This window comes from Zootoca vivipara, chromosome 1 (genome assembly GCF_963506605.1).
Source record: "Zootoca vivipara chromosome 1, rZooViv1.1, whole genome shotgun sequence".
NCBI lineage: Eukaryota > Metazoa > Chordata > Lepidosauria > Squamata > Lacertidae > Zootoca > Zootoca vivipara.
In genome coordinates, this window is record NC_083276.1 from 5,716,768 (window position 1) to 5,729,168 (window position 12,401).

Consider the following 12,401-nt stretch of genomic DNA (forward strand, 5'->3'; position numbering starts at 1 on the left):
CCTCTGTCTTAATCTGGATTGAGCTGCGGTTTGTAGCATGCAAAGACCAGAGAGCAAAATGAAAGCCAAAGACTGCAATCGGCTGGCGATCAGAGCAGATGTATTAGTCATGCATTGCATTTGGGTTTTTTTTTTGAGAATGTGGGAGAGTAAGACCAACCCTGCAAGATCAGGCCAGTGACTCATTTCGTCCTGAATCCTGTTCTCACAGTTGCCAAGCCAATACCTCTGGGAAACCAGCAAGCAGGAGTTGAGGAGGGCTGGGCGATATATCTGTATATTGCCCAAAACCAGTTTGAAGTCCGTATCGTGATATCAGTTTCATAATTTTTGACCTGGCAATATATTGCAAATCATGGTGTCTTTGTGTGTGTGTGTGCTTGCATGCTATGCAAAAATCACGATACGTGGAAAACCGTCAAGCCAGCCAATGCCTCTACACAGCACCCTCCTTATTTCAGACATCGTGCTATATCGGTATATCATGATATTTAGCTGGTGATATAGCACAGTGTTGAAAACCAGATATCCCCCAGCCTTACCGTTTGCCTCTACATAGCTCCATCCTTATTTCAGACATCACGATATATCAATATATTGTGATGTTTAGCGATATGGATATGTCGATATATCACCCGGTCCCACTTTTCTCTCAACCAAAAGGTCCCAAACGCTACTGCTTCTCATAGGGGAGTTGCTTGACCCCCACAATAATTTTGCTTACCCTTTTGGGAACCTTTCCCGGCTCTACAATATCCTTTGCACACAGCTAAACATTCTGGTGGATGGATCGTGCCCTATAAAACAGCTGGATGACATTGTCAGCTAATAGTAAGGCTGGCTTTGCTAGAAACACATATTTAAGTTCTCCGATTCCAGAAGTCCCAGCTGCTCACAAAGGACACCATTTCAAGGAAAATTCAAGAACGGCAACATCACCTGATGCGTATTATCATTTTATTTTGCTGCTGGTTGGGAAACTTGCCATATTTGCATTTTTGAGCCTGAATAGTTCTAATTTCCCATTTTTTAATTGCAGAAGCTCAAGAGGAACATTTACTTTGTTTTCACTGAGCAGTTATACAATTATTCCTTTTCAGATACTATGTGAACCATGAACCCTAATAGGCTAGGCTTTGTTAATGCAATTTGGCAGAGGTATTTACATGAAAACAGAAATCTAATGAATTTTTCAAATGAGTACATTGGTAACACAAAGTAATTACTTTTTGGGAGGTGGAGGAACCCAAAATTCATTAAACTTCCCCCCCCCCTCAATTAGCAAAGTGACTTGCTAAATAAGCTGGGGATGGATGGAGAAGTGTTTTATAAACATGTTACACACATACGGCTCCCCAGCCAAACCAAGCAAATTTGCTTAGAGAGGGCAAGCTTGCCTTGGTGTTTCAAGGCCAAGTGAGGGCTGAAAGTTTTTGGAAGAATTCTCATAGAGCTGAGAAGAGCAAAGGTTGTGGCATTGTAAATAGCAGCAGCAGCAGCAGGTGCCCAATGGGTCTGATAGGATGAAATGTAGGGAGGCCAACAGTAGGTGGCGCCAGAATTTAAGAATAACCTGCTGGATTTGACCAATGGTCCATCTAGTCCAGCATCCTGTTCTTACAGTGGCCTGTGGGAACAGCAAGCAGGATTCTAGCACAAGAGCCCCTTCCCCTCGTTTTTTAATAATAATGATGATGATGGAGGCTATCCTCCAAACCATGTGGAAAGGATTTTTTTCTGAAATCCCTCCCTCATTTCTCAGGGCCTCTTCATCTCTTTACTACAAGGTCATCCTCTCAGATATATCAGAGTTTTGACTTTCAAGAACCGACACCCCTGTACCTTCGTTCTTGAACTTAATCCGCTCCGGGAGTCGGTTCGACTCCTGAAATGGTTCGAAAACCAAGGCGCAGCTTCCGTTTGGCTGCAGGAGCTTCCTGTACTCAATCAGAAGCCACGTCGGACATTTGGCTTCCAAAAAAGGTTCACAAACCGGTAGTACGCTCACTTCCGTGATTGCAGCGTTCAGGAGCCGATTTGTTCAGGATCCAAGCCGTTCGATTACCAAGGTGCCACTGTATTATCGAGTTCCACTCTCTTACTCTCCGCAAGATCTAGACCAGGGGTCAGCAAACTTTTTCAGCAGGGGGCCAGTCCACTGTCCCTCAGACTTTGTGGGGGGGGGCAGACTATATTTTGGGGGGAAAAAATGAACGAATTCCTATGCCCCACAAATAATCCAGAGATGCATTTTAAATAAAAGGACACATTCTACTCATGAAAAAACACCAGGCAGGCCTTACAAATAACCCAGAGATGCATTTTAAATAAAAGGACACTTTCTACTCATGTAAAAACATGCTGATTCCCGGACCGTCCACGGGCCGGATTTAGAAGGCGATTGGGACGCATCCGGCCCCCGGGCCTTAGTTTGGGAACCCCTGATCTAGACTCAATCGAGACTCGAAGCACCCCATTGAGGGCAAGCATGGGGGGGGGACACACCCACCCTCCATTTGTGTACTACCGGTACGAACAGGTTAGTATGTACACAATTCAGAGTTTCGCTTGCGTGAAAACCTTGCCAGTCTGTTTCTTTTAAACGTTCAGCCTTTGGGAAGTGGTAAATCTGCAAGCAGCACAAAAACCACAAAAACCTTTGATTTATTTCCGTTCGATGGAGAATACCCGAAGCCTTTACGATGGCTCTCGATGCACAGTGTTAAATACATAGGTTGGTGGGGGTCCCCTTTGTCTGTTCTCCCAGTGACCCACTATAGTTTCCATAAGCAAGGCGGGTGAGGGGGGGGAAGGTATACGCTCTTTCCTTTTCTGAATATTCTCTCATTAGGCTGGAGGGGTGCACATCAGAAGGGCTAATTGTTGGAATCTTTAATTGTTCCCCTATGACCCCGGCTTCCCTCGGGTGATAGTGGCCCACCATTGAATCTAATAGAGCGAAAATCTGACTGCTGCTCCGACTAATGGAACACTTTCCCCTCATTTTCTCCGTAGGGGGGGCTGTGGGAGTGCAGTGTTCTAATTGTTGCTCTTACGGTAATTGGAGGTAGTAGGTGTACGAATAATTTCATTGTCTTTCCTGCAAGGGGGCAGGTTTATTTACGACCTCTTTGACGCCTCTTAGCCCCCAGCAGCAGCGCGGCGAAGATTGCATTAGCGTTCCTACCTGGTTGAGCAAGGGCTACCCAAAAGCTATCATTAACTCGGGGAGAAGTCGGGAACCCGGCTGGAGAGGCAGGTCTAGGGCAAATCGCGGCAGCGCCAGGTGCTAAAGAAGGGGCACAAATCTTTGGGGTTTTCTTGGTGAGGGGAGCCCCCAAGCCCTCTCTGCTCTGGGGTGAAAAGCGGGATGGTTTCAGGTTGAAAGGAAGCTAAATTGCACAAACCTTCCCCTTCCTGAAAAAAATTCCACATTTCTTGCCATTTTTGCCACTTCTTCGTTCCCCCTAACAACGTCTGGGTCATCTTCTTTCTGCAAATGCAAGAGGGAATCCCAGGATGGTGTCACAGCGCCATGCGGCCAATCAGAGGTGAATGTGTGCCCAGGATCTCACAGGGATATTACAGTGGCTAACCAGATACCTACAGGAGGCTGGCAAACAGGACCTGAGTGCGAGAACACCCCAACTGTGAATCCCAGCATACTGTCTCTGTTATTGAAGGAAGAATTTAGCTTTGTTATAGAAATGTAGAGTTGGAATGCAGGTGGCGCTGTGGTCTAAACCACTGAGCCTAGGGCTTGCCGATCAGAAGGTCGGTGGTTCGAATCCCCGCGACGGGGTGAGCTCCCGTTGCTCGGTCCCAGCTCCTGCCAACCTAGCAGTTCGAAAGCACATCAAAGTGCAAGTAGATAAATAGGTACCGCTCCAAGCGGGAAGGTAAATGGCGTTTCTGTGCACTGCTCTGATTCACCAGAAGCGGCTTTGTCATGCTGGCCACATGACCTGGAAGCTGTACACCGGCTCCCTTGGCCAGTAAAGCAAGATGAGCGCCGCAACCCCTGAGTCGTCCGTGACTGGACCTAATGGTCAGGGGACTGTGAAGGCCATACACTACAGTCTAAACCTCCGTGATGCAGGAATACTTTTTGTCCAAAGTGGGGCTTGAACCGATGACTCTGACATTAAGAGTCTCATGCTCTACCGACTGAGCTATCAGATGAAGCTCGTGATAAGGCTCAGGGAAACTTCATCATGCTCAGGAAGCTGCTGGTGAGATGATGGTGATGCTGTTGATGAACAACAACAACAACAACATACAGTACTAGTGGATTTTAGCCCGTTTAAAAACGGGCGCTAGAGGAAGCGGGCTGCCGGGACTGGCTTGGCGGTGGCGGGTCTTCCCGCCACCACCAAGCCAGTTCGCAGCGGGGGCTTTTCGCCGTTTGCCTTCCCCTGAGGGGGAGGCAAACGGCGAAAAACCCCGCCGCGCCGCAAATCGGCTCCGGGACTGGCTTGGCGGTGGCGGGTCTTCCCGCCACCGCCAAGCCAGTCCGCAGTGGGGGTTTTTCGCCGTTTGCCTTCCCCTGGGGGAGGCAAACGGCGAAAAACCCCGCCGCGCCGCAAATCGGCTCCGGGACTGGCTTGGCGGTGGCGGGTCTTCCCGCCACCGCCAAGCCAGTCCGCAGCGGGGGTTTTTCGCCGTTTGCCTTCCCCTGGGGGAGGCAAACGGCGAAAAACCCCGCCGCGCCGCAAATCGGCTCCGGGAGGCAAACGGCGAAAAACCCCGCCGCGCCGCAAATCGGCTCCGGGACTGGCTTGGCGGTGGCGGGTCTTCCCGCCACCGCCAAGCCAGTCCGCAGCGGGGGGTTTTCGCCGTTTGCCTTCCCCTGGGGGAGGCAAACAGCGAAAAACCCCGCCGCGCCGCAATTCGGCTCCGGGACTGGCTTGGCGGTGGCGGGATGTTCCCGCCACCGCCAAGCCAGTCCGCAGCGGGGGCTTTTCGCCGTTTGCCTTCCCCTGGGGGAGGCAAACGGCAAAAAACCCCGCCGCGCCGCAATTCGGCTCCGGGACTGGCTTGGCGGTGGCGGGTCTTCCCGCCACCGCCAAGCCAGTCCGCAGCGGGGGTTTTTCGCCGTTTGCCTTCCCCTGGGGGAGGCAAACGGCGAAAAACCCCGCCGCGCCGCAAATCGGCTCCGGGAGGCAAACGGCGAAAAACCCCGCCGCGCCGCAAATCGGCTCCGGGACTGGCTTGGCGGTGGCGGGTCTTCCCGCCACCGCCAAGCCAGTCCGCAGCGGGGGTTTTTCGCCGTTTGCCTTCCCCTGGGGGAGGCAAACGGCGAAAAACCCCGCCGCGCCGCAAATCGGCTCCGGGAGGCAAACGGCGAAAAACCCCGCCGCGCCGCAAATCGGCTCCGGGACTGGCTTGGCGGTGGCGGGTCTTCCCGCCACCGCCAAGCCAGTCCGCAGCGGGGGGTTTTCGCCGTTTGCCTTCCCCTGGGGGAGGCAAACAGCGAAAAACCCCGCCGCGCCGCAATTCGGCTCCGGGACTGGCTTGGCGGTGGCGGGATGTTCCCGCCACCGCCAAGCCAGTCCGCAGCGGGGGCTTTTCGCCGTTTGCCTTCCCCTGGGGGAGGCAAACGGCAAAAAACCCCGCCGCGCCGCAATTCGGCTCCGGGACTGGCTTGGCGGTGGCGGGTCTTCCCGCCACCGCCAAGCCAGGCCGCAGCGGGGGCTTTTCGCCGTTTGCCTTCCCTCGAGGGGGAGGCAAACGGCGAAAAACCCCGCCGCGCCGCAATTCGGCTCCGGGACTGGCTTGGCGGCGGCGGGAAAAAGGGGAGGAATTCCTCCCCTTCTTCCCGCCGCTGCCAAGCCAAAGCGGGCCTCCCTCCGCGCCCGCTGCCGCTTCGGCTTCCTCGGGTTCCCCGAGGAAGCGCCGTCCCATGCCGGAGGTGTGCGGCAAGGCTGCCGGGGGGGGGAGCGCTTCTCTCCCCCGCCGCCTCACCGCGCACCTCCAGCATGAGACTGGGCTTCGGAGCGGCGGTTGGCGGAGCGGCAGTTGGCTGTTCCCTGTGTCCCGAGAGCACGGGTCCAATCCCTGTGTCCCTGGTTGTCCCTCCGTCCAATCCCTGTGTCTCTGGGGGACATGCGCAGTACCCCAGGGACACACGGGACATCTGGACGCAGGGACAACATGGACATTATTATATAGGATTATTTCTACCCTGCCCATCTGACTGGGTTTCCCCAGCCACTCTGGGCAGCTTCCAACAGAAGGTTAAAAATACATTAAAACATCATCAGTCATGGATGCATTAGCTGAGATTCCTCAAGGTCCCTTCCAGCTCTACAATTCTATGATGCACTTTGAAAAGCTATGGGATTTCCTTCTTCACACACATTATGCATGTACCGTATGTATGTATGTACGTGTGTATGTATGTATGTATGTATGTGAACCAGGTGGCGCTGTGGGTTAAACCACAGAGCCTAGGGCTTGCTGATCAGAAGGTCGGCGGTTCGAATCCCTGCAACAGGGTGAGCTCCTGTTGCTCGGTCCCAGCTCCTGCCCACCTAGCAGTTCGAAAGCACATCAAAATGCAAGTAGATAAATAGGGACCGCTCCGGCGGGAAGGTAAACGGCGTTTCCGTGCGCTGCTCTGGTTCACCAGAAGCAGCTTTGTCATGCTGGCCACATGACCCGGAAGCTGTCTGCGGACAAACGCCGGCTCCCTCGGCCTATAGAGCGAGACGAGCGCCGCAACCCCAGAGTCGGACACGACTGGACCTGATGGTCAGGGGCCGCTTTACCTTTACCTTTATGTATGTATGTATATACTATGTATGTATGTATTAAATTTATATACCACTCTCCATCCAAAGACTATAGGGCAGTCTATAGTGTAAAAATACAAAATGTAAACACGAAATAATATCATAACAAGAAACAACAACCACCAATAACCCCCTCCCACAAACAAAATTAAAAGATGGTTTTAATCAGCCAGATGCCCGGTTATAGAGGAACGTTTTAGCCTGGCAAATTTAACCCTCTCATCACGGCGTATGTGGGGCAGCGTTTGCCGGAGCAGCCACCGTGTGTGCAAAACTTACCTGCGTACCTTTATAAACCTTTCCTATTCCCACTCCTGCTTCCGTCTCAGTTTCCTTCCTGTCACCCTTACATCAGAGCCCTGTGCCAGGAGAGCTAATCCAGACACAAAGGGGATTAACGGGGAATACGTGGACAATCACATAATGCTATGAACCAATGGTGCCCTCTTTATGGTTGAGATGCTGATTTGTATAGCGTTTTCCTAAGTGCTCAGAAGCCCTTAGTTCACCCAGAAAATGAAGTCACAGCATCACTTGGATCTATCCAGGATAACCCCCCCCCCAACATTATTCCAGGTTTCCAACATTATTTTGGAATAATTTTGGGATGTGGAGCCTGAGACCCTCCACCTGTGCTCAACTACAACTCCCATCATGCTTTGTTCATTGGCCATGCTGGAGGGGGGAGTGTTTGATGGGAACTGGGGGTACCCTTTGGTCTTCTACGTAGGCTTTGGGCCCAGCAGTAACCCGCTTGAGATCCCATTTCTGTTTTTCCTGGGTGATGGCAGGCAGATGGTTGCTTTGTTCCAGGGCAAAGGTGCTCCTAACATGTTTAGACTGTTGAAGCTGTTATGGAAGCCTCTTTCCTCCATTCATTTCAAATACAGTGGTACCTCTGGTTAAGAACTTAATTTGTTACCACTGTATATTCTGGGCTGAACTTGTTGTTGTTGTTTAGTCGTTTAGTCGTGTCCGACTCTTCGTGACCCCATGGACCATAGCAAAAATGCAGCTGCTGAAAAGACTAAAGTGAAGGTTGTTGTTGTTTGGTTGTTTAGTCATGTCCGACTCTTTGTGACCCCATGGACCAGAGCACGCCAGGCACTCCTGTCTTCCACTGCCTCCCGCAGTTTGGTCAGACTCATGTTGGTGGCTTCGAGAACACTGTCCGGCCATCTCGTCCTCTGTCGTCCCCTTCTCCTTGTGCCCTCCATCTTTCCCAACATCAGGGTCTTTCCCAGGGAGTCTTCTCTTCTCATGAGGTGGCCAAAGTATTGGAGCCTCAGCTTCGCGATCTGTCCTTCCAGTGAGCACTCAGGGCTGATTTCCTTCAGAATGGATAGGTTTGATCTTCTTGCAGTCCATGGGACTCTCAAGAGTCTCCTCCAGCACCATAATTCAAAAGCATCAATTCTTCGGCGATCAGCCTTCTTTATGGTCCAGCTCTCACTTCCATACATCACTACTGGGAAAACCATAGCTTTAACTACCGTATATGGACCTTTGTCGGCAAGGTGATGTCTTTGCTTTTTAAGATGCTGTCTAGGTTTGTCATTGCTTTTCTCCCAAGAAGCAGGCGTCTTTTAATTTCGTGACTGCTGTCACCATGTGCAGTGATCAAGGAGCCCAAGAAAGTAAAATCTCTCACTGCCTCCATTTCTTCCCCTTCTATTTGCCAGGAGGTGATGGGACCAGTGGCCATGATCTTGGTTTTTTTGATGTTGAGCTTTAGACCATATTTTCAGCTGGAATACAAAACGACAAACTCTCTAAGTGCAAGTTCAAAGCTTCAGCATTTACTGGCTATCACCTATAATAGCATGGGAGAGGGTGAAAATCTCCCAGTTACCAGAGCAGTTGTGGACTCCCCCCCCCCAAAAAAAGGTGTTTGGTTAATTGAGTGTTGAGTAAACAGATATATGTTCATGTAACTTTAAAATTAAAAAGGGGGGGGGAGAGATTGCTCAGTCGGCAGCGCATGAGACTCATAATCTTTATTTTTTATTTTATTTGATTTTATGGGGGGGGGAATCAAAACTCATAATCTCAGGGTCGTGGGTTTGAGTCCCACATTGGGCGACAGATTCTTGCATTCTCGTGGCCCCTTCCAACCCTACAATTCTGCAATATGACTAGTGATTAAGCCAGCACTAGATTCGTTAGTTTGCATGTCCGTCATTCAGGTTGCAAAATGGCTCGGTAGCCTTTTCGATTCGCCTCTGGTCATGCAGGATTCAGAAACAATTTGAAAAGAAAGTCTGCAAAGGGTGGAAGCCGATAGTGTGAGCGCCGATTCCTCTTTCAAGCTGTATTTCAGCTCTCCGGAACGGATGGGGAAGATCACATTTCTTTGGCTATTTTGAAGACGGAAGTGGTTGTGCTGAATATAGATTTATTTTAATCTATTTATTTGCAAAAAAATGTCTGCCCCACCAACCTTAAGAAAAAAAGGTGTCATGGCGGCGAGCAGAATATGATCCACAATAAAACTGCATCCATGGAGCGAGCGCAAAATGCATCGCTAATCAGCAGAGCAGCTTAATACCCCAAACTTAGCAGGATCAGCCCTCGGGGGAAGCCTGGATGAGAAGATGAGCTTTAAGCAGGCACCAAAATGCCAGTACTGTAGGTGGCTGGCTGGTGCTCATGGCATCCACCTTGCAAAGCACACAGCGAAGCAAATCCTGCCCCTCTCAGTCGGCAAACAATACCGTATCGGAATGCCGTCTTCTTGGCTCGCTGTCCATCTTTGGACAACACGCCCCCCCCCAAATCACACACACTCCAGCCCCTTTCCTAACATCTCCTTCTCAAGGTGAAGCGAAATCAAGACAATCCACCGGCCTCCGAAATAGAAAGCATAAAATGGGAGTATATAGAAAGTCAATCCTTCGCTCCTCTTCTCCGCCCTCTCTGAGGATTTAGAAGCAAACAAGAGAACGAAGGAAAGAGGGGGGGGCAGGGGGAGGGAGATAGAACAGGCTGACCCACTTTTTCCAGCTAGCAGAAAAAACTCCAGAGATAAAGCAGGAGAATGGATCTTCGCATTTCACAAACATCAGCGGCGCAAAGAAGAAGAAGAAGAAAATAGACCACTTTTGCATTTTGAGATGCAAAGCTTGTGGCTTGACGGTCACCAGGGCCACTTTTGGGACAGAGTAGATGTGACATTTTTGTAGGGCGATGCAAAGCCACTGCTGGACCACCTTTCCAGGTGTAACCCTGCTCACCTGAGGCTGCAATATGCTCTGTCTCCACAGTTAGAGGAAGTAATGCTGCTGAATGCCAGTGAATGGAAACCGCAGGAAGGGCTCTTGTGCTGGGGTCTTGCAAGTTTCCCACACGGGCACCTGGTTTTCCACTGTGGGAACAGGATGCTGGACTAGGTGGGCCTTTGGCCTGATCCAGCAGGCTCTTCTTCTGTTCTCTGCATGACACTTCAGGGGGATGTCCAGGGGGTGAGGGCAAAGCAACAGGCCTTCTCTGTAGAACTCTCCATTTATCGAATGCTCCCCGAAAGAAGCTTGCTTGGCACCCATCTTGTCGTCGTTTGGGTCCCTGGCAAAGACATCTTTTAATTTCCCCTGGGAATTTAGGAACAGCAACCATGGCATGATTGCACTGTTCAGTCTCCTTTTAACCATTGGTTCTGTTATTGTCGTTTTAATTTATAATAATAATATTATTATTTTATTTACACCCCGCCCATCTGGCTGGGCTTCCCCAGCCACTCTGGGCTGCTTACAGCATATAAAAATTGGTAAAACGTCAGACATAAAAAACTTCCCGATACAGGGCCGCCTTCAGATGTCTTCTAAAAGTATGATACAGTGGTACCTCGACTTACGAAGACGATCCGTTCCGCGGCCGTCTTCGTAAGTCGAAGTCTTCGGTTGTCGAAGCGCCGCTTCTGCGCATGCGTGGAGCGTGATTTTGCACTTCTGCGCATGTGCCGACCCCGCGTGCCACTTTGCACAGGTGCAGAACGCACGTGCGGGGGACGCGGGGCGAAAAGACTTCTGGGGTTGTCGGCTTCAGAAGTCGAAACCTTCGGAAGTTGAATCGTTTGGTTGTCGAGGTACCACTGTATTTGTTTATTTCCTTGACATCTGATTGGAGGGCATTCCACAGGGCGGGTGCCACTACCGAGAAGGCCCTCTGCCTTGTTCCCTGTAACCTCACTTCTCACAGGGAGGTAACCGCCAGAAGGCCCTCGGAGCTGGATCTCAGTGTCCAGGCTGTATGATGGGGGTGGAGACGCTCCTTCAGGTATACTGGGCCAAGGTTGTTTAGGGCTTTAAATGACCACTTTGAATTGTGCTTGGAAACGTACTGGGAGCCAATGCAGGTCTTTCAGGACCAGTGTTCTATGGTCTCGACAGCCACTCCCAGTCACCAGTCTAGCTGCCCCATTCTGGGTTAATTGTAGATTCCGGGTCACCTTCAAAGGTAGAGCACATTGCAGTAGTCCAAGAATACAACCACTTTATAATATGATCACAGGACACCCAGAAAGTATAAAACAATGCGGCTATGCAAGAACGTGAATCATTCCCAAAATAAAATTATAACTGAGCCTGCTGCGTATGTGCCTTAAGTATGTATACAAACTCAATGAGAGCCGTGAGTTTGCTTTTGCCAGTTAACCTCATTTATGTCAAGTCTAATTTGAGACAAACTCATATCCATTTTTAATAACAATTTTTATTAAGAGTTTCTAACATAAAATACAACAAGAGCCAAATTAATCTAAAGAAGACAAATGGGAAAGAAGGACGGATAAGCAAAAGAAGAAACTAAAGTAGAAAAAGGAGAGAAGAAAAAGAAATAAACACAAGGTCCTCTGTCATAATTATATCTTAACCTTTATTCCCCACACAGAAGAGTGAATATTGACACGCTGGAACGTGTCCAGAAGAGGGCAACCAAAATGGTCAAAGGCCTGGAAACAATGCCTTATGAGGAACGGCTTAGGGAGCTGGGTATGTTTAGCCTGGAGAAGAGAAGGTTAAGGGGTGATATGATAACCATCTTCAAATATATAAAAGGATGTCATATAGAGGAGGGAGAAAGGTTGTTTTCTGCTGCTCCAGAGAAGCGGACACGGAGCAATGGATTCAAGCTACAAGAAAGAAGATTCCACCTAAACATTAGGAAGAACTTCCTGACAGTAAGAGCTGTTCGACAGTGGAATTTGCTGCCAAGGAGTGTGGTGGAGTCTCCTTCTTTGGAGGTCTTTAAGCAGAGGCTTGACAGCCATCTGTCAGGAATGCTTTGATGGTGTTTCCTGCTTGGCAGGGGATTGGACTGGATGGCCCTTGTGGTCTCTTCCAACTCTATGATTCTATGATTCTCCCAGCTCTCATGTGAGAGCTTCCCCCTCTGGTCCCAGCCTCAAACTCTCATCTCCACATCAACCCAAATAAGTCTTTCTCTTTTCTGATTTTTCATATTTGTCAGAGCTGGAAATTCTTGCTCATGACAATATGTCACAGAGAACTGTTGAAGAATAGCCAATGCTTATAAAGAGAGGCCTGATACTGTTCCTGGTTGTTGTTGTTGTTTTTTTGTTTCCTTGTTTGTGTGTGTGTGTGTGTGTGATGG